Source organism: Phalangium opilio, unplaced genomic scaffold, assembly GCF_054372755.1.
Source record: "Phalangium opilio isolate 3A_F unplaced genomic scaffold, DU_Popi_V2 ptg000070l_1, whole genome shotgun sequence".
Classification (NCBI taxonomy): domain Eukaryota; kingdom Metazoa; phylum Arthropoda; class Arachnida; order Opiliones; family Phalangiidae; genus Phalangium; species Phalangium opilio.
In genome coordinates, this window is record NW_028324182.1 from 5,973,969 (window position 1) to 5,996,751 (window position 22,783).

The 22,783-nt window shown below is 37.1% G+C and overlaps 1 long non-coding RNA gene across 2 annotated transcripts in view; it reads right to left on the reverse strand.

Annotated features, from left to right (window-relative positions):
• The window catches only part of LOC149661265 (uncharacterized), a 113,307-nt gene that overhangs the window by 86,591 nt on the left and 3,933 nt on the right, over positions 1-22,783 (reverse strand). For both annotated transcript variants that reach the window (XR_016368830.1, XR_016368829.1), the window contains exon 2: positions 11,056-11,221. This is a non-coding gene — a long non-coding RNA (uncharacterized LOC149661265). The remainder of the gene's footprint in view (positions 1-11,055; positions 11,222-22,783) is intronic.

Here is a 22,783-nt window from a genome sequence, read left to right on the forward strand (position 1 = left end):
TTCCACGGGACGGAGGGGTATGAAAGAAGAGGCGGGTCATGGCGACAGAGGTAAAAAGGAATTACGTCTTTTTCGCCATCCCCGTCAGCAACGTCATCAAAACGTAGGCTAAGTGAGCCAATAAGGTAATTTAAACTTTTCGTTACGTATTGGAGGGAGGGCTCTATACTAGGCTATGAGTCGGAATAACTGAAGTAAATACTAACCGTTCTCCATTCCTACTTCAAAAAATTAAATCTATCCCTGCTAACGTCTTAAAATTTTATCATAATAAAGCCACGTTTTTGATTGAGGAGAAAGTTTACGAAACTTATAAAATAAAAAAAAAACTGCCAGGGTGTTTCGCTGGGTCACTATAACGATTTGAAGTTTTTTTCGTAATCCCGCGCTCCCTCGCCAATCATATTTTTCGGCCCAGTACCTCTATGATGTTCTTCCATGATTAAATTTATGATGGTAATAATGTCTAGCGGAGGTTTCTTCCCAAAAGTTAGCCTCAACCGTCCTATCCTCTCTCTTTTTTTTTTGGAACGAGAGAAAAAAATGTGCAAAAAAATGAAAAGTGAGATCTAGAAAAAACTTTGGCCAGAAAGGGAAAATTCGTTTTCTTGATACCGACCTAGATACGAATGAGAAGTTTCGAGTTTTAGACGGTGGTACCACCACCACCACCATCCGCGACGGGTAGGATACTAAATTCAAAGTTTCCAAGAGGGATTTTGAGACTATAGAGATATATATCGATAAATGTTCTAACATTTACGAAATTTTTCTTATAGACGCTTTGAGATATACTAGGCGAGTGTTTCTCTTGATGTAAAAACCCAGACTGTTGTACATGTACTACAATACACGATTATGAAACACATAAATAAAACCATTAGTAAAAAAACCTATTTGAATTCAGAAATTTAATGATAAACAAAGTCATTTTTTTCAGGGCTTCGGTAATGTTGACGTGCGAAGTCAAAACTCTAACGCGAGCTTGAACCAAATGATAATTTAAAGAAGAAACAGTATGACTAGTCTCTTCCAGAAGAAGTTCATACTGTGACCAATATAGTCACACTTTGAACTGATAGACGCGACTATTGTAAGAGTTGGGCAAGTGTCCGATCTTTCGGATGCGGAGCCGGGCGCGTTCTTGGGCGCGTAACGACCTTTACGCGCGCGTTATTTTTGAAATATATTTCAAAAAAGGGGAAAAATTTGTATGGCTGTCAGCTCGGAGAACGCTCCCAGCCAACGAAAAACTCTTTTGACAAATCAATCTTGCCTATACGGTAGAACGCCACCCTTTAAATGACTGTTTGCGAGGAAAAAAGAAGAAGAAAAATATATTCTTGCTCTACAAAAGAAATTGCATGATCGAGTGAATCACTCCGAGTGTTCCCGAAATATATTCCTACACACGACAACTTTGAGAAACGACTCATGACCGAACTTAAAATGTCTCTCATGTCTCCAGGTTTCCGCTACTGTTATGTTAATCTCTCTATTTCGCTTATACACGCGTCTTTTTCAATTGAATTCAAGATATATTTAATTCAAATGCGTATTTAAATTACCAAAATTCAGATTAATATTAAACCCGGAAGTACAAGGAAATACTTCCGCGTCTAACAAACGGGTTAATATTTGGGAGAAAAAATCGTCTGAACGTCGAAATTAGTTTCGCAGATTAACTTTATTGCTGGTGTAACATAATTTCTAAAACACCCAGTAATTATTAGGTACAAATTTAAATATATTTTCGAAATTAACATTCGGAAGACCTGACTACTTAAACCAATTTTCAACTTTTAAATTAAGTATATATATAAAGAGCTTTTAAAATTTGAATAATCCAGTTATGGTGAAAGAGGGGAAAAGGGGTCAGGATGGGCCATTATATTCTTAATTAGCCCTCTCGGGGTTCGCGGACCTCCCTTACTAATCTCGAACCGAGGCTTAACAAGAATCGAAAATTCCTTCCCCTCTATTCTTCAATAATACATAGAATTGTAAGGTTATATAAAATGGTGAGCACTTATGCTTGAAGTACACCAGGTACTATTCCTTTGTTAATTCACACTATTAGCAGCGGGACTAGTTTCTAACTTTTGTTCGACAATCGATCCAAGATTCTTTTCATAGATATCAGTAATAGTACTTCCATTTTAAGCAATCAATACACTTCAGTCAAGATGACTTGGTTAGAGACACGGACTGGTCCCCAATTGCAACTAAACCTTCTCGAACCAACCATGGAGGGAGAACCTTTACATTCGATTTTGATTACTATGTTTTTGCTACGTTTGGTTTAAGTAAGGGTTAGGCTTAGCCGTGATAGAAGGGAAGCTAGCCGAAAGGACTAAATCCTCTTTTATTGAGTTTCTTTTGAAAGTTTTGCGAGAGTGAAAGCGGAACTATTTACCTCTTCAACTAACGAGTGGATTCCTTAAAGACCCGATCAGGAAAGTTTCATTACATCACTTAAGGCGGTTTCCGGACTAGCGAGCTCAGTGCCAACTTTACTAGTTTGTCCCGTTTTGAGACTACAGCGTGCCTAAAGTAAAGTCTTCCTTAAAAATCCAAACGTCTTTGGATTAATATAACATTGCATTTTCTTGGTTGGATGAACTATGAACGGGTATATCTTCTTTCTTGGGTGCACGCTTCCTATTACTCTTGATCTATATATCGCTAAGGATTTCTCGGAGTTGTTTTTATATTGGAATTTTTGCAACTTAGCTTTCTTATCCCAAGTACCAATCTAAAGGGCATTCTGCTTAATTCGAGCTGATTTTGGCAGCTTAACCATCCTAATTTCGTTCCATTCCAAGAAAGTAAGATATACTTAAAGAGACAATGACCCAAAGTTCCAAACGCGTGCGTTAGTTGGGTTCAAAAAGAATAATTCCTAACGAAAGCAATAAGCTTTATATAAATGCCTTTGTTTCAGCTATTAGTAGAAATTTAATAACAGGTACTTCTGAGCACCAAAAATACTAAAAATATTGATGGCATGTACAGCAGGATTTGAGATAAAACCTAAAATAGACCCTATCATATTAGAAAAGTCGGCTTATAAAATGAAATATTTTTATAACGTATAATACAGGTAAGTTGTCTTAGATTAATAAATAAAACCCTTTTTGAACTATGTAGCTAAGAAAATTTCATCCTTTCCGTATCCCTTCAAAGACCGGGTACATTTAGTAAATATCCAACTGATATCTAAACAAGTGGGGTTCTTGAAAGAAAAAAATAGAAATAAAAGAGTTTTCGAAGAAAAAAGAATAAAGAGTAAGACTTAAGCCGCAGCTAGGATTTTTGTAGATACTGGACTTACTCAAAGTATAGAGCATTGAATTGGATATCAAAAGTTAAATATAGGGCCCGGTTTACGTTTGATCCCTTCGTAAGGAGCTCCGAGAGGTCTAGGCTTAGCTCAATGGACTAAAAGCTTCTTTACTTTCGACTACTAAGGTTTCAACAAGAAAAACGAAAGAGCAAAAACAACAGGCGGGGAATATTTGGATTTAGAGAATAAAGCCCTGGGTTTTTTTTCCCGGCCGCTACCGGGATTCGAAAAAGATCAATCAAGAACGTAAGATAGTCCCACGCCGAATGGATGGCACCTTATTTTTCGAAACGATACTAACCCTAGTTCTATACCGCATCGCTTCGGGAAAAACTATACTTGGAATACACAATTCTTAGACATGGCCCAAATTAGGTCACGAATTTTCTTTCTCGAAGCGTGTCTGTTTGGCTGTCCAAATAAGTACACTCGATATCCGTATTTACCGATGATGTAGAAACGGCCGGTTCATACTACTAATCTTCAGTCGCTACGCGTATGGTCAATTCTGTCGCGACCAAGGTTTTACCTTTTTTTTCTGACTTTAGTTAGACGTTGACCATGCAATCGACTATACCGCGATGCTTAAAGCTAACTGTAAGTGTACACAGCTGCCATAACCAGAAATATTAGATGCCATATGCTTTCTTAACTCTCTAATTTGCTGATGAAAATTATTTACTATATTCTACACTTTTAAAGATTAGGATAAAGATCCCGAGGTAATTAGAGTGGATAAACGTAAGTAATAGAATTACTCGCTAGCATAGAACGTTCAATAATGATTAACGGAAAGATATATAACGGAGATATATTTACTTATGTGCCCCTATTCGCTAGTTAACTGATTAAGTAAATTGACGATTAAGACTATTCAAGATTTAATGAAAACTTCACAGGCCATTCTGAATGTTGCGCTCTGCGAACTTGATTACGATTTGACGGAATTATGCTCCTCATCTCAAATTAGTAAAACTAGTTCCGGTAGCCTTATTACAAATGTTAGCCGAGACACTTGATAAAGAGATACTTTAGCCGGAACGTACGGGAATAGAGCATAGATGGCAATAGCTTGAAAGGAATCGTGGCTAAATCTCCAATCGATATTGGTTGGTTAACAAAAATAAAAGTTAATTTTTCTTTTCTACGATATTTTAGAGGAGTTCTCTAAATGTAGAATTGTAATTTTTAATTTTTAATTTATTTTCATAAACCTTCCAAGTGCCGAACATCAAGGGGTAAAAGGAATAATGTATTTCCTATGAGCGCCTGTAAAACTCCAACCCGCAATACACGGATGTACAATTATTTTTTATAAAACTAGTGTCTTTCTTTATTCTGTGCTAATATTACTTGCGTTCGGTGGACAATGTTATCTAAAATTATGACCTACACGTTTCAAAATGGAAATACCAAGGCTTAACCAATTCACAAAGTCACGTGACTTTATGAATTGTTCAAGCTCTCAGTTTTTGGGTCTTGCGCTACAATTCATACAAGTACGTTTGGAATTTTAGATTCAATATATAATTTAACACCGCAGACACTGTTTATGGGTTGAGCAACAGCTAGACGGAAATAACTGAAATATTTCAGCTTTGCTTTGGTTATATTTCAATATACCTTTACGTCAAATAAAATTGTCAAACTTGTCGTCCCTAATAAAATGATAGTGGTTCCCCGTACTCTAAAGAAATGAAAAACCAGCTCGTATCATCTAACTGAGAAAAAAACATTTGAATAAAGATTCCAGAGATGGGATACTTTCATATTTGGAGTACATAATTGAGGGACATTGCAATGACAACGGCATAAGAGTGGTCACGATTCATACCTAGATTAAAGAGCCTGAGGTCAGTGCAAATTAGTAGCGCAGTTTTATACACTTGGCTTCGAATAATTTTTCAGTTATGTGGAAATTGTTCGACCCCTTTCGGGATGAAAAAAAAAATAAGAAATAAATAAATGTAAGAAAAATTGTGGGGGAGAGTGGGAAAAACTTGGCAATAAAATAGCGAAGCACGTTGAATGGCAAGCTTACTTCCGTTTATTGTCAACATCTATTGGAGCGATTCTCGGGTACAATAAGCGAGGTTTAGACGCCGAATAAAAGGAGAACTTTTTGTTTGCTTCGTCTGTATTGTGACCAAAACTCTTTTGCATGGAAGAGGTTTTCCGTTTTTCCGTTTCCTCGTCTTCTTATCTTCAATATCGTTCGGAAATCGCTCCTGAATGGAATCTTAGCGCAATACAACACGGACATATCCAAGAAAGTACACGATTTAGGAAGGAATACCCTCAAATTCTACCAAGAATATTCAACGCCATCCTTAACGGATTGTAATATCAATTCCGACTAAGTAGAGGTTTAATAATTTCGAGAGGACCGGACATTGCGTACTCGTTGTGAATGTTAAGTCCATTCAGCAACGGAAAAAGGATACTCGAAGGCCCTGATATTCTTCTAAGCTTTTAAGCTTTTCTCCAAAGTTGGGGTTCCATATACTTCTTACTGATAACAAGTTCGATAACAACACTAGCATTGATTACACGCTGGGGTAAAACACGAGAAACCATTGTGGTTTAACTTAATTCAATACGGATAGCTTTCTGTAACAAAATTGTCAAATATCCCGAGAACTTTCAAAGGAATTAATATCGTTTCTATAAACGCAAGATCGATATGAAACGAAAAACAGGTCGTACTTAGGGAACTGATTCAAACAGAACTTCATTTACGAAAGATCTAACAATCTCGTTTACTCCACGTGCCATATTCCCCAGATCTACTTTCAGTTGATATTTCCTCGCGAATTTTCTCGATTCACGTGAAGCTCGAGTAATTTCGTGATTTAGGAAGGAAACCGCGGGTAGAAAGAAAGATTTTGGGTTTTTGGAGATGCGAGTTGCTTCCCGTCGTGCATTGCGGCGCTAAGCAGTTGGAAAGCGCAATAGCAAACATTCCATTCATAGCGATAGAACGAGAAAGAGATGGAGCGGGGGCGAATATAAGACGAAGAAAAAAAGAATTCGCCAGGAGTGAGAAAAGAAGAAATCAATAAACCGTGGCTTTTCTTTTTTTCGATACGTACTGTGGGCTAGCTACTGACAAATCTTAAAGGATAAGAGAAAACAAAACCATCGTCAAATCTTCACTTTACTCTGGCTGGCAGAGATTTCTCATTTCTTCAAAAGATTATAAATATACAGAAACACTTAAATAAAGGTCCAGGTGTAGTAATGAGTAATATCAAGGCTCGCGGGAAAAGAAATTGTGTGGTAAAACTATGAATGTGAAAGATTGTGGGTCTACCTTTCCTTTAAGATATCTTTGCCAATATTTTTTTTTCTCCAACCGAGAAAGCGTCCAATACACGTCATATAAGGGAATAAATGGAATTTCCATTCTAGCGAAGCGGGACCTCGGCAGTATACCGAGGAACTTTTAAATTTTTAAATATGGCCGCGCGGAAATTTCGTTGTTTTTTCGGAATTTTCGAGGAACCTTTTATAAGATTTATGACGAGATATAAAAGGGTTTCCTTTACCCGCATTATTCATTCATCGAAAGATACGCCAGAAATTTTAACTTTGTTTTCTCCCTCGAGTCAACTTTCAAGTTCTACTTAAATTATCACCTGAAACCGCATCTTAATCAGAAACTGTAGAGATGTATAAAACGGTATTCGAAATGTCAAAGTAGCAAGTTATGATAATTTAGACGTATTAATTTTACTTTAAAACCCAAATCCACGAATCGACACTCTAATTTCACTCAGAACTGCTACAATTCGTAACTTTCTACTAATCGGTTGAAGCTTTAACTTATCTCAGTTATGGTATCAAAAATGTACGTACAAAACAGGATTTCGAATCAAGTAGTAGGCACAGGTCAAATATAAGTTGTTTTCCGGTTTTAAATATCCCTTTACAAGGAAGTGGGTAGAATAGAAACTTTTAGGCTTAGATAAAATTTTTCCAGAGAAAAGAAAGAGTTGATAAGATGTCTTGGGAGGGATTGGGTGGGTGCTAGTATAGAAAGACAGAAGGACAGAGATCAATAAGGAGATGTATGGGATACAAGGACCAACTGACAAGCAAACAAAGGGAAAACATCGGATGGGGATTACACGTAGGCGAGCGTCCGTGTAACAAAAACCTAACAACAAAAAGAACAACAACGTTGGGGTTGGTTCGATTCGTTCTTCTTACCAGAATCTTGCGATGGAAAGAAAGATTGAAGTTGTTTTCATCAGAAACAAAAAAATCGCTAATAAAAAATGAATATTTATACCAACGCGAATGTTCAAGAATTGAAGAAAATAATTCAGTCTCTAGAACCAAAGACTCCAAACAGTTTTCCAAAAACTAAAAAAAATTCCTGAAACTTATAGCAATGGTAAAATAAATATTTACTACTAGTGTACCTATCTTAAGGGGGTTATCATTTCCACTTTAATGACTATAAAGTTTTTTTCTTTCAAAAAGCCGCGGGGTTGTTTAATAAAAAGAGTTAGTTTGTGTGGAAATATCTCGGTTACTTTAAAAACGTACATGCACGTTAAGCTAGGAAGTTCCCGCGTATGTAGAAAAGAAAGGGGTAAGTAAAAATTTCCATCTTATCGATCCCTCGAGGTAAAGAAATAAGAAGATGGTATAGCGTAGCAGCTAGTTCTCTTTTGTGGAAATCATCTAGCGCTGGCGAGTTAAGTTTATTTTGAGGGAGCTTACTGGGCTTTGACCGGCGAAACGAACGAACAAAAAAGAAAAAAAAGAAGGTTATTCCTTTTTTTCGGGTGGTCCTTTTCTGTTCTCGGTGTGTCGTGCAGAGCCCCCCTCTCCTCAGAAAGAAAAGAACAGTGCAGAGACTGGTACAGGAGAACATCTGAGATGAGGATTCGGAACGTCTCGTTTGGCCCGACGAGGGATTTAAAAAAGATCAATCACACCTCGCCTAACCTATTTCAAAAAACGATACACCCGAAATAAGTCTTTCCTTTGCTACGCTACCAGAACTTAGATATGGTCCAACGCTTCTCTTAAAACATTTCTAGATATATCTAACAAAGTTTTCAGGGGTCTTACGATGATATTTACTGGCGGGAATAAGTTTTATTAAAAGAGTTTTTGTAACGGACATCTATAATTCTTGGGCGCAAATACTTGTACCGGTGCAAATATTGATCTCTCAACACGTACTCCCTTCAAAATAATTAATTTCATGATAAAGTTTTCGGAAAATGGAATTGTTCTTGAAAAGTGTAGATATGTAGTTTTTTAAATGAAATCGATTAAAAGTAAAATCAGTTGATTGGATTAAATAGTGATTAAAGATTAAATTAATATAAATAGTTAAAGAAAAATTTCAATATCTGATACTTCAGTCAATTGAAAAACCTCACTCATATTGGTTTTTTTTTCGGCCTTGGTCCAAACCTAGACTTTTTTTAGAATATATGTTATCTATTTTTGATCTACAATTGTTATCATTCGTCCAGGTCTATTATTATATGTTTTACAGCTCGCCTACTACAATGATCACAAGGTACAATTTGAGACAAAAGTCTTATGGAAATGAGGCCTTTTATAGAGGGTTTCAAGGTAACTAGGGTCCGAAGTGCACGGCCAGGATGCGACTATCGTTGGAGGTTGGCTTGTTTGAGGTTAATCAGGGTCCAGGGAAGTATTTGAGGTTCGAACAGGTGGTGAAGGATGGTGGATTTTGGGTTAATTCACGAGCCGCGGATACGGGGTTGTTAGAACAGAAGGATGTGGGACTATCGATGTAATGGCTAGAGTATCTTGTTTTATATTTGGGTCAGATCCTATTTTCCGAAGAAGAGACGAATGTTTTGAACGCAAAGCGAGAGAGATTCGGGACATTGGGAACACAGAAATGTTTTACACAAAAAAAATCTGCTTTCAGAAAAAGAAAGTCGGCGTAAAATAATCGGATCTGCGAGTCATAGTCGCTTACCCATATGTTTCAAGTCGATCGTGGACAAAAAGTAGTAGCTAAGCCTTACTTCCGAATTTCCACAGAAATTTCTTCAAATAAATAAACTAGTTTTAAGTCTAGTGAAGTTAATATTGCAATGCAGAAATTCCGGAACTATGCAACGCTAATTCTAAGATTTCAATCATAGTTCACTCTAATTTCTAGACCCTAGGTAGTAGCTTACCCTAGATCACCCGTATTCTGCCTGCTAAACCCTTTTACAGGTGCTATGGGTAGATAGACACACGTGACGGTTTCACTCTGCAGCACGTGATCAGCCTTTGAGATGATGAAATTCAGTCTATTTTTGACGATGGAAAAACATTTTTCCCCGGCTTATCGGGTTGTAAATCACGCGAAAGAAAAAGAAGAAGGCTGTATGACTGAAGATGGCAAGCAAAATGAAAAGTCTTCTAAAGAATCGAGGACTAGTCAACCTTTGATCCCTTACGGTTGTTCTTCGGGAGAAGAAACGGCAGCTCAAAATGTTTTTGATGCTATCGTGGGAATTTCTCAAAGATCAATCATAACGCGCTTCAAAAGCCTTTTCCCCCATCTTTCTTCCAATGAAAAGAGCTTAACTCCCAAACCAACCCAACCCGGACGGTACTACACCTATTCCATAAAAAAACCATGGAAACAAAACTCTTTCTCGGAAGCTCGCAGTTTGAAGTAAAAAAGTAAATCAAACACCACTGAACGAACATTTTCTCAATTTATGTCTAAAACCTAAGTCAAAAAATTCAGAACCCACGCCCTGCGGGTTAGTTAACCCTTAAGAAAACACTTTAATAACGACCTCAAAAAGAAACGTTTTAGTAACTTTTCTATTTCTAGTGATTCAATGTCATAGGGACATAGCTAGAGTCCGTTGACCTTTCGTGTTATTGCATAGGGTTTCTATCTTGTTAAAACATAACTAAATTGACCATGATGTCAGGGTTCAATTAAATGTGACTAGTCGGATAAGGAAATAAGGTTTACTTGGGTGGTGACTGAAAAGGTGTTGATCGAGGTCAAGTCACCTCCGAATTTCACTATTTTACTAGCTTTTGGTGATAAATTCGCGACACCCGTCGCCAGAGCGCTAGTGACAGGTGTTGCTGTTTGCAAACCTAGCTACATATTCATTTGCCTGTCAATGGTTATGTGATCTGAGCTCAAACTTTGTCGCGCAGAAGGCTTAGCTTACAGAAGTGCGCGCGCCACACTCCCAACTTGTATTTCTTTTTTAATTATTTACTTTTCTTGGTGGCTTTCTACCTCTATCCCGGTTCTTTCTGTTAGAGATCTTTCATCGCGTCTCTGACTATTACAGTAAAGGGCTGTATAGCAGCAGTTCTAGTATAAGGCCGTCTTAACTTTCCACCCGGCGTTTCTCGAGCGCAAAACAAAATTTGGTTCCGGCTATGGAAGTACATGCATGGTGGCCAAGAGCTCGCTTCTTTTTCATAACGAGGGCGGAAAAGTTTGTATTTTTTATACTCTTCTCGCTATTTCTCTCTCCCTTTCCCTCCCTCTCTCTCTCTCTCTCTCTCTCTCTCTCTCTCTCTCTCTCTCTCTCAGAGTCGAACGATAAGGGAATAAAGTTTTATAAAGTGTTTTATTTTTCTTCGTAACATCGCCAGAAGTGATGTTATTTAAATATTCATAGCGCAGTGCTAAGCTAAAAGCTTTCTAAGAAGGTATACTTTGAAATATTGTTACTTACCTAAGAGGTCAAACATTGTATACGATATGAACAAACTCCCCTCAGTTTTCGCCAAAAGTTTAGCCACTTGACTAATCCACTCCTTTTTACACGCAATTTAGAAAACTACTTGTCTTCAAATGAAGCTTAAATCAAATGAACCAGTTTGCTCATGATTCAAAGTACACTGCAAAATAAAAAACAGATTTTTCCAATTTTAAATAACCTCTTTAACAATGTAAATTATCGAACAAAAAATATTGGCTTATATTATTTAAATAATTCCTAAACTGTTAAGACATTTTTTAATTTCACAAATTTTTATCGACGATATTGTAAGTTGGCAAGAAGGGGTAATAGTGGGCGTTTCCCTAATTCACGGAAAACTACTCAAAGAATCTGATTAACAATTAATAAAACTAAAAAAATAACGGACAATTATAGCTCCTGCTCCAAACAACAACTAATAGACCGCTGGAAGATTGGATGGTAAATACAATGAAAAACATGAAGCTCTCTATTTCACAAAATTTGACGTTGATTAAATAAGGTTTTAAAATGGTAACTGGACTATTATATTTGCAATAAATGGGAGGTTTTTTTTCAGTCAGAAATTTGGTTGCTTAATTGCTTTTTCAAGCAAAGACATCTAAAGGGGGTTTATAGCCTATATTGCTGCATTTTGATTACATTGAGGATAAATGTCATTGGCATGCAGTTAGGCACGTTGGGCTTGATGCCCAGCAAGAACTAAAGAAGCTAGTAAGTGATCTAGCCTAGAGATATATTTGGACAGAGGTGCTTGCGGAGGAACAGTACGAGTCTGAAATCTATTTGCATGTGGGGCTGTTATCGGCTGCCCGCTTTTCTCAAATCTCTTCGGGGATTTGTAGCTAGGTGCAATCATCGTTCGAATCTTTGCGGTAAATCTCTCCTTGCTGAACCAAAGAGATTTTCCTTCCTACATACGACTCGGCCAGAAGCCCTACAGCAAACAATTCTTACGATATAACCTTCCTCTCTCTCTTCCCCTTACGTCACAAAAAGGGGACGAGAGGGGAACGGAACGTTAATTTTATTTTCCAAGAATATTGCGAAATTTTGACAAGTCAGAGAACGAATAAATCTCTAATTTACTTTCTCTGAGAGATCTATGCTTCATTTAAATACCCCAATCATTTTTGATAAAATTTGATTTCCCGAATCAGAGATCAGTCACCCTGTATTTAACCAGGGATAGATTTAATTTTAGAAGTAGAAATGGAGAAACAGAGTAATTTGGGCGCGCGTCAAAGTCCCGGACCCCCTTCCACGGGACAGAGGGGTATGAAAGAAGAGGCGGATCATAGCGAGCGACAGAGGTAAAAAGGAATTACGTATTTTTCGCCGTCCCCGTCAGCAACATCATCAAAACGTAGTTTGAGTGAGCCAATAAGATCATTTAAACTTTTCGTTATTACGTGTTGGAGGGAGGGGCTCTATACTGGGCTATGAGTCGGACTGAAGTAAATACTAACCGTTCTCCATTCCTACTTCTAAAATTAAATCTATCCCTGATTTAATATCAAAATCTTAGTTAATCACACGCGTTTTATTAAAGAAGTAAGTTTATTATTCAAGGTAGACGATAATAAATTCAATAAGACGGCGATAAGGTGAGGGAGGGGTTTGAACAAAGACAAAATCGATAAAGCGTTGTTGCTTGTAACACTCTTCTTTGGATTTCGTCGTGTAGAGTTACTTTTCTTTTTCCTGTTTCACCGTCTGCCATAAAAAGCCGGATTATACTAATCTCTTACTTCACCCCCTTTGTACATTGATAGAAAAAAAAATAATAAACCCCAAAGTTATCAAAGTCTAAATTGAAACAGGTAAAACTTAAACCCAGGGGCGTTTTCCACTTGATTTATCAAGTATCTACACGATAAATTAAAAGTAATATAATAGCAGTAGGATAATTGACTTTTAAAATAAACTCCATGAGAAAATGTTTTACCAAAATCAATCTAAGAAGCACAATCTGGCAATGAACTTCTTCGTGTTCGTATATAAGCAAATTCTATAAGACTATTAAAAATTTCTAATAAATTTACTTCGGATCCTGAAAATAGATTCTTAGCTCTCCAGTCTTTCTAGTCATGATTAAGGGATAAAATATAATCAATGTTTTCTTCTATAAAACCCGTTAATTAAAACCGACTGCCTACAACGACTAATTGGCAGAAAATAAAAATCGCTTCTTCAACGGTAAAAAATCTCGACCAAACCTAAGACTTAAACTGACCAAAGAGAAAACCATAGGGAAGGAGTAATAACTAAAACATTCCAGAAGTAGTGACCGCACCGCACGTGGAGTTCTATCTCAGATCTGAAGTTGGACTAACCACAACCACTGCGGCCTCAAAACCCCAGTTATTTCTCTCAATAGTGCCATGAACCTATGGATAATTCCTCATACAACACAAACTTTAAAATCAACCCGTGATTTAAGAATAATGGAGTTTTGACGTGAAAATGACTGATATGGTATGAAAATAGTCAGACATAAGTTAAGCGGTAAAAAAGGGGTTCTTAAAAAAGAGGTTATACTGGCATCTTTCTTTTTCTCGGAGGAAATTCTTTTCCGTTAATACTTCTATCATGACAGAGTGGTGTTTGGTCCGGAGACTGTTGAGGGGGGGGGGGGTCGAAATGAAGGGGTGGCGATTTCATTAGAATATGAAGGAAGTATAAAGAGGCCGGCGGGGGGAGGGGGGAAGAGAGAGAGGGTTCAATTCATCATCACTTTCCATCGCTATCTAAGACCAACCAAAAAGAAGGTTGGAGGGAAAAAATTCCTAATGCATTTTTGCTTATCACTTAAAGAGCTCGAAGCGAGGGCCAAGAAAATTGCCGGGAATAATAAACGATAAAGTCTTTTTTCGCCCCAAAAGAAGAATAATAGATTGTCCCGAAAGACCCAAAAAGAATAACAGATTCCCCACCTACGCGGCTGCAGCATGGTCCGAGCCAAGGCCTAACCTAGGGCCTAACGCGAATTACACCCTATAGTAAATAGATAAGAAAGGAATAACTAGCAAAGCCACGTACGATAAATTAATTATAAAAAAGATGGATACTTGGCTATTGCTCACCTATACACCAGAAGTCAATTAACGGTCAACAAAGGGATACTAAAGGGCCGCTATTCCTTTCGAATCAGCATAAATCATGTATCTTATGACTCAATCCTTCATAGGGGATCTGTATTGTTTCTGCTACATCAAGAGCACTCGATATTTCAAAGAGATTACTGTTTAAAGGTATCTCATTGTGCGCTGATTTATAAAAAAAATATATATTGCTTCTATCTATGGATAATGGGTTATAAAAGTATGATTAAAATATTCCGTTTTCAATTCGTATTTTCTATGGAGTAATTTTCTTGGATTGAGAAGGAAAGTTCCTTTAAAATTGCATTAAATGCATCTATATCTAATGGAAAACAGACAAAGATTCGTAATATGATGGGCTTATTAATTAGTGTAAAATATTTATATAGCTTCGGGTTATTGTATTTCTGTATTGGGAGCTTCTTGGCCAGGCGCTGGATTTTATTCGGTTTCTTTTAAGGGGGTAGGGGTAGGTTACTTAATCAATGACCCCCAACTGGTGATAGCCTAGAGATATCGTAGAGAAATCATTTATCAAACTACGGGACCGAAACGAGATCATAATGCGAGGCCCCTGTTTCAACCATTACTCAAATTGGTTGCCTAGGTTTTGTGTCTTCTTAAAACAATGTTCGCCATAGGGTCATGTTTAATCGCGTTTTCACGGACTGAAAGGTTATTTGCAACCATTTTTCAACCTCCATCGCGCTAGACACGAAAATCCTATTCTCAATTACAACTCTATATGGCATTCTCAAGATTTGCTCCGAGCTGGGTGTTTCTGATATGATGTCTCAAATAAAAGGGTGTGTACTTAGGGTTAAACTGAGTAAGAAGTGTCAAAGAACATGGGAACTACAACATTTAGTTAGGGCGACATAGGCCCCTGCATCAGTTTTTAATGGGACAGTACAACCTGGCCTTATTTGGAACTCTGCGTTCAGATAGTACTGTACACATAAAGATACTCAGATTTTGTGCCACTGCCATGGGGAACCACTGTTTTAATAATAGCTCAATCACACGTCGTAGGTCTCTTTGCCTACACGCGTACAAACTGATCAAAATCGCTGTGAAAAATAAAGGCGCCGTGGGCCAACTGGGCGTAAAGCTTCTCACGCTCTCCCCTTCTCTTTGAGCAAACATATTCAAGAAAGGATGAGATTTTTTTATTTCTTTAAGGATGAGCCATAAACGTTATGGGGCAATATCAACACAATTCGCTAGAGCGTAATTTCACTACCAAAAACGGTCATTCTTGGAAACATCCTTAGTTCTATACCCTCTCTCTTCCTTCACTTTTTTTTTAAATGGGGCAGAGGCCCCAGTCGTTCATAGGGATGCACCCGCCCAGCGTGTATGAAATTGGTTTTCCTATTGTTGTATAGCCCCCTTGGTTCCCAGGCTAGATCTCCCCCCAAATTCCAATAAAGGGTATAGCGTGCCTTCTATATGTTTCAGTAATGTTGTTAAGGCAGCGCCAAGAACGTTACGGAGACTCTTTTTAGTACCTCGGAGAATAATTTCACTTCCTCGGGTCCAATTTATGTTGATTCGAGGGAAAAAACCATTTTCCTTGACTAGATATCCAAGGAAAATGAAACGAGCAAGAAAAAAACGCTTACCCTTGATTTTCTTAATTTACAGAGAGCGTCCCAAACTATTTTTCTATTTTTGTCCCATTTTCAATTTACAAATAATGGGGGTGTAACTCTTTATTTTTTGTGATCTGAAAGCTATTTAAGTTAGCGCAATAGATTCAGATTATTAAGTTTTACTTAATCCCCGAATTGTAAATTAGACAACTTAGGCTTAAGATTTAAATTGAATAAATCTAAATTTTTAAAAAATATTTTCAAGAAATTCTGGTATGATTTTTGTTGCCTAACAATACTTGAAACGCATTAACGAGTTTCGAACAGTTAATTAACTTCTTAACAAATCATCAATTTTCAAAACCAATTATGTAAATAAAGATGACATCATATTAAAACTAAATATGTTGAATATGACGTCATTTGCGTAACACTAAAGGTGAGAAAAATTCTACCGAAGAAAGCATCTCGAGAGAAGAATTCATTCTTGAAATTTCTACGAATTCCAATCAAAATTTTCCTCTCATCTTTACGAAAAGGAGGAAGTGAAAGAAATCGTGTTCTTCCTTAAATAAGATTTTTGAAATTACTTCCAGCCTTTCGGGCAAATTTGGTATTGGATGAAAATAATTAAAGTTAATTGCATATTGTTGTTTTTAGGTATTTTTTAAAATTTAGCTGCAATTTAAAACAGATTGAGAAAAATTGTCTCCTTTATAGGTAGAGTTAATTGTAACATTAATCCCCGTCAATGTATAAACCCTAGATTTGTTTCGCTACTAATTAAGTTATATAAGGGCGTACCAAGATTATTTTTGTTAGTTTTTTTTTTAAGCAAGGAGCGAAGAAAGAAGAAGAAAATGGTAGAAAACACACCCTGGGAGTAATTTATACTAAATCTAATTGGGTGAAATGCGAGAGCTTCATCTAAATAAGACTTTTCTTTCGGGATTACAAAAACTTCTTTTAAGCTAGAGAAAGAAATAAAAAACAACTAAATAAATAAAAAAAAGCTTTCCGCATGGTGAGGCCGCGAAAGCTCCACTCTAATTTCGGACAGCTAAGCCCGAGGAAAAGGCAAGATCTAACGCCAAAGGCCTCCAAGAAAAAGGCAACGAACAAAAGATATTTATTTGGAGATTTATATGCCTCAAAGGATTTCGCGTCCCTTTATTTCTCTTTTTATTTATTTATTTTATTTTTTATTTTTGTAACTTTACTGGGATCTTACTCGTATATAACAGAATTCGCAAATTTGTGTTGCAAACTAATAACGTGAAAACCTAATTGAATTTCGGGGAACTAAAGGATAATTCTTGGAAGTTTTAACAAATTCAAATTGACTATGAGTCTAATGCTTTCCCATTTCCATTCATACCATGGGATTAACCAAGGACTCTACAGTTCATAAAAGGGACGGGAAAACGAGTCTAAATTAACATATTTTCAATTGGTTTGAGTGTTACATATTCCATTGAAATGAGTTACGTTGCATTTAGCTATAGATCTTAAATATTGCTCCATGAGCATGGTGGCGAAAGCTAGCAACCAATGGAAAACGGCGCGTAACTTTTTAACTCTTTTAATCCATTTTATTTGGGTCTATTCTTGTAGAGAGTGACGCGAAACTAGCCGAACTATATAAGTAGCTAGAGGAAGTTCTGTCTCGCATTAGAACAGTTTTTAGTACAACGGAAATTTTGTGAATTCGCGCCAATGACTTATCTAGATTTGCATTTGGATGAACTCGGTGGTAAGTTAAATTTTATTAAGAATAAATTTGTTAATAGCATCTCAAATTGTTAAAAATATTTACTCTGTAAACTTATTACGTGAAAACTCAGGGACTTTTCATCAATTAAAGCGACAATTTTTCCAAATCACTAAACCATTTGACCTTATAGATATGAAAAACTACTAAACTGTGACACTGCCACAGTATGTCTTCTTTTCTCGTGTGGCGAAACGTACTTGCTCTACTTCTCTATACAGGTAGATAATACCGCCTTACAACGATGTAAGATTAGTTTAACTAAACTTAAACCTCCCTTAGCTACAGACATTCATTATTTCGTTTCTTAGGAGCTAACAAAATTACTGGTAACGTCATTAATAAACTAAAAAGTTAAAAAAATGAAAGCCGCCTTTTTTAATTGATCATTTCAACAAAGTTATTTAGCTGCATTCGTTTTTAATTCTTTTAAATTTGAATTTAGAAAAACTCGTTAGAACAAGCCGGCCACTGCAGGTTAATTGCGAGCACCGAAACTGCCGTAACAAAGCGGTATTTAAAGCGCAATACGCCAATTAAGTATTACTCTTAAATGAGACCGTGGGATCGTGGCTAAAAATTCTTAACACGATCAAAAGGTAGCGCTAGCGTTTCTTAACTGTTGCCCAATTTCTCGTCCTTCTTCGAACCATTATGCAAATGGTTCTTTCATCTTTTAATTAAGAAAGGAATTTCCCTAATTACATCGACGATCAAGCGACGCTAAAATCACAAACTCCAAACGAAAAAGAATTAAGATGGAAAAAAATATATTATTAATAAGTTACTCTATCCAGAGAACAACTAAGGATTATTTTTTAACCATCCTTTCCCCGCTTTCTCTTTAATTACCTCGAGATTTCGAGCATTGTGCTACGTCTCAAGCGTTTCGAGAGACTATAACTCCATTAATTGTATTCCAAAATTCCAACCTTTAGCGCATATTTTCCATAAAATTATTATGTGACGTCGCATTTAGTTTTTTTGAATGTTACGTAGGACTTGACCAGTGATAATTAATAAACTTCGACGAATTCCAACCACAAATTAGGGTCTTACATCGTTTCAAAATTAATCCAAACGTGTATTATTTTATTTAAAGGGAGTGAAAACTGAAAATTTCAATGGGATCACTTAATTACCACAAGATTTTGACATCAAAAGAGATTTTAAAAATAGAACTTTTATCTGTCCTTCTCCGGGAAAAGGAGCCAAAGTTAACAATACCGAATGATATGAAAATATAATCAGAGTTTTTTCATCGTCGGAATCGATTAAACTACATTACAAAGAAGACATTTGGGATTTAGGCGAACCACTTTACTTTTGATCGGAAAAAGATACGGGTATAGAAAGAAATTGTTCTTGAACAAAAGACCCAGAAAAAGGGGACAAGAAAAGGAACGAAGAAGGAAGGGCATTAAGGTCGAGCGCGCGGAGAGCATTCGCATGTTCAAAGAGCAAACTGATCTTCGGGGAACGAGCGGTCGCGTAACATGTCCCGCTCATTACGAGTCTCCAAGGAGTCTTTAAAGGACCAAATTCGTGATACGATGAAATTACAGTTCACTAGCTATACAACATCCTTCCCACTTGGGCCCCGTTTTACAATCCCCTCTTTTATAACCCGCTCTAAATAGGGGAAAACAAAATAAGTCCAAAATAATGACTTTGAACTTTTATAATAATAGGTCAATGCCAATTTAACAAATCAAATTGGAATCATGTATCAGTTAAAGAAGATAGAACCAATTTAGTTCTCCAACGCGGTCTCCTAAGCATTTTCTACGAATTAGATGATGTCATAGCCCACGCAATTTCGCGCTCCTGAATGCAATTTACGATGTACACAAAATGGCGTATTATCAATTTTACATATAAGTCCATTATATTATATCCTGCTTCATCCACTATTTTTAATAAGGGTATATCGGCCACTAGAAAATTGTCCTAGCAATTAAATATTGAACCGATGCATTGTTCTCCATAAGCACGAGTGCTATCGGTTTAGTTGATGTTCCAACTAGAATGGCATGTAAGTAACGATAAGCCCGAAGCGACAAAGGCTTAATTATGGCACGGTCCTGTAGTGAAAAGAATAACAAAAGGGATAGACTCGGGACATAATCAGAGAGAGAGAGGAAGAGAGGCGGACGGAGAATATCTCGGATCATCGCTTGTTAGAGAGGAGTCCATGCATTCCGTTCAACAAATTTCATTCAACGTGTATCAAACCGTATAGGTAACGTTACGCTATACCCGTCTTTACTCTCCTCCCCATTATTCCTTTATTGATTGTGTTAAGTTGAACAGAATGTGGCTTGGAAAGTGGACTTGGTGCAGTACGGATATCGCTACTCACACTTGGCTCGTATATTTGCGGTGAACGGATGAACGCTCGCGTTCCTGTAACTCTCGATGGAATGCGAGCCCGAGGCCCTTATGTACGAGTATTGATACAGCTGAAGCATTCGCTAACGGGGACCCCATCAAAAACCGCAAAATAACAATCGTCATCAAGCTAAGGATACAGACAGAAATGGCGCTTGGGTCTACGAGGAATTGAGAAAATTACACGTAGCCTTGCCTTAAACGATAGAAACTCAAAACGAATATTCCTAAACATATTTAAGACGAGCATTATGGCCCTACAGTGTTCGGAAAATACACATAGAGAAACCAACACACAGGGGCGAGGCCACAATTGGGGTATTCTCCCTGGCGCCAAGAAGCAACGCCAGACGGAGCCCGAGTTCACTACACGCGGAGGGAGGCTAAGACAACTCTCACTGCCTCTAGGGTCTAAATAGTTTATAAATGAATGTGTTAATTAGTAACATTGACACATTTTATTTTCTAGGTCAGAGGAAAATTAAAGTTTTAACTATTGCTATACTTTTCGCTTCTCCGATGCGATTGGGTATAGGACACTAGGCCTTTTCCGGTTGTTTTCGAGATTGATATTGACATTTCACCTCTCTCTCTTTCTATTTCTATTTTTACGGGTTTTTGGGTTCTACTAGATCTTTTTCGGCAGCCCTTAGCTTTTATTAGGGTTATCGAGAAACTAATTAACTGTTGCAGCGATCGCTAGTCTTCATTTAAATAAGGATTTCTTCGGGGATTACAAAAACTAATTTGGGCCCCAGAATAAAAAAAAGGGCACGCGGTAGGTTACGCTTCACGAAGCGAGGTTCTAATTTATGTTCCGGGGAAATAAAAAGGAACCAAAAGGAAAGTACTTCCTCACAAGCGCGCGAGCTCTCCCTTTCTTTTTCTACCAATAACGTTTATTTCTTTTTCGCGCCCCGTTACGTCACGACTACAAAAGTCTCCAGATTATTCTTGCGCCAAATCTTCCCGCCTTTCAAAGGGAGGGTAACAATATCGAACGTTTTTCGCCATCTACGCTAGAACAAAGGTGAACATGATAGGGTTAAGTAAAGTCCATTTCACCCTCTCTTTAAACTCTCCGTCGACCGATTTTAAAAAGGTTTTGAAATTGGTTCGACTGACTGGTTTAATTATTGAAAATTCTTCTCAATTCGAAGGAAAGTTGTCGCGACACAGAAACCTTTAACACGAAGGACAAAGCCGTGTACTTCGACATTTCAAGATTAACAGCTCGTGAGTTGAAAGGTTGAAGTTCAATTTTTTGAAAATGGCCTTAGGCTTATATAGTCTTCTTACCGTTTTAAACAGAATATAGTTCAAACGATAAAAGACCTTTCTAGTTCTTAATCTCATTTAAGAAATTATTAAAAACATTTTACAGGCAAATTTAATATTTAAAGATTAAGCGGGCATTAAAATATTTAATGGGAAACATAATGCAGTTTTAAAGTGTACTTAACGAATCGCATTCTGTATTTTAAGAATTTCCTCGAATTTTTAGTAGAAAAGCAATCAAATGATGTGTTTTATTAACGTTAAAAGGGGTTCCAACGAAGTTATTGGATTTTACAAGAGAAAATTTAAAGTAGTATTATTTAAAAATTTACTTTCGTTAAGTGAAATGAGTCATTAATTTTTAAGTAGAAAATAATTTACAATCCATTGGGGTTGGAAACTTAGAAACATATCTATTTAGAATGCCTTATCTCGGACAGAATGGCGGTATACGTGCGCGACCTCACGAAACAAGCGCACCATCTTGCTATTTACTTTCAATTCTGACTGATGATAATGAATTCTTAAGCGAGCCGAAGACGAAAAAGATAAATGTAAAAAAACACCGTTTCAGAATTTCTTGGAAAGAGTCGAATAACAGCGACTCTTTTGATAGAGAGTGAGATCTTGGGAAAAACAATCCGAAAAGGAAAGAGCCGGCGTTCATTAACTGCCGTTAAAAGAAGAGTGCATATTTATCAAAAGCTCTCTATTATGCAAATGCACTTCTATACTGTTCGGAATTAATTTGAGAAAGAAACTTCTTAATTAAGCTATCGATCTCACGTGGCAAACTGGAAAAACGGCGGCAATGTCGCGCCACTAGAAGTCGGCAAACTCTTTTGAGTCTTTGTATAGAGATCGCGTGTAAAATATGTCGCGTTAATTCTTTTATATAATAATCCAAAGGAGAGGATTATATAATGGGTCTGATCAGGGATAGATTTAATTTTAGAAGTAGGAATGGAGAACGGTTAGTATTTACTTCAGTTATCCCGACTCATAGACCACCCAGTATAGAGCCCCTCCCTCCAACACGTAACGAAAAGTTTAAATTATCTTATTGGCTCACTTAAAAAACGTTTTGATGACGTTGATGACGGGAACGGCGAAAAACACGCAATTCCATTCTACCTCTGTCGCTATGACCCACCTGTTCTTTCATACCCCTCCGTCCCGTGGAAGGGGGTCCGGGACTTTGGCGCGCGCCCAAATTACTCTGTGCTCCATTCCTACTTCTAAAATTAAATCTATCCCTGGTCTGATAGAGGAGCCATGGAGAAAAGATAACTCTAGTATTGAAAAAAAAAATCAATACGTTCTACAATGTCTAAACCGTGACGACAATAAGACCTACGAAAGTAAAAGTTCATTATTATTTTAATGAATCCGAATGCTAAATTTGTTTATCAAGACTTATTAGTAATTGTAGACCACGACAACTTTGTCGAGTGGTTTACATTTTAATAAGAGTGTCTATTTTCGCTCCAGGCAGATTTTAAAGAGCAGCAATTCGCAAACCATCGAAGTCAAGTACGATGTACTTAAACTATTCTGTTGGC